The following is a 953-nucleotide window of genomic DNA, read 5'->3' as shown; positions in this document are numbered from 1 at the left end:
ATTTCTACAACCCAGTCATTAGGAAAATGCAATCATCGCCCATTTTGTGGTATTGGCTATCAGGACTACAAAAGCACTTTTGTTACTGATGCACTAAATTCATTTTATTCCTTGACACGCTTTACCAATCTGAAACAAAATCACAAAGCCTTAGAAGCACTTTGCAATGATAGAATTGCCAAATCTTACCGAGTGACTGCCTGTGCTTCAAAACAAAACAAATCTATAATGTTACTAAAGCACATTTTGCAAAAAGTCTCTCGTCCACCAGTGGCACAGTCAAAAATATTTGCTTCCGTCCCATTTCTTAGCCCATCACGTTCACTACTAGGTGATTTAGCTCAGCAGTTTACACGGCACTGCCACCACAAAACCCCTGAATGTGGCTTCCATTTGAAAATCCCACATAAAGACTTAAAATCCAGCCTTGATGGAACCTCCAATCAGTTGACTCACACTGATGCACAGGGTAAAGCCTCCATGGTTAATGTCGGGGATAAGGCAGTAACTCGTCGCACAGCTACGGCATGTGGCAAGGTTACCCTTGGTCCAAAAGCCTTTAATCTGGTTTCTGCCAACCAGGTAGCTAAGGGCGATGCCCTAGCGGTAGCACAGCTAGCAGGCATCATGGGTGCCAAGCAGACCTCCAATCTCATTCCTCTCTGCCACCCACTTCCTCTTGATCATGCCTCGGTTACGATTGAGCTGCTAGAAGAGGAACATGCTGCTGTCATCAAGGCAACCTGCCAAACCACAGGCCGCACAGGAGTGGAGATGGAGGCTCTAACTGCCGTAACAATAGCCTCGCTTACCCTCTATGACATGTGCAAGTCAGTCAGCCATGACATTATCATCACTGATATAAAGTTACTCAGCAAGACGGGTGGACAACGAGGCGATTTTTCATCTCTGACTGCACAAACAACACTCTCATCTGTTTGAGAGCTAGAATG

This window comes from Danio aesculapii, chromosome 17, assembly GCF_903798145.1.
Source record: "Danio aesculapii chromosome 17, fDanAes4.1, whole genome shotgun sequence".
In the NCBI taxonomy this organism is placed as follows: domain Eukaryota; kingdom Metazoa; phylum Chordata; class Actinopteri; order Cypriniformes; family Danionidae; genus Danio; species Danio aesculapii.
Note: the sequence above shows the minus strand (reverse complement) of the source record.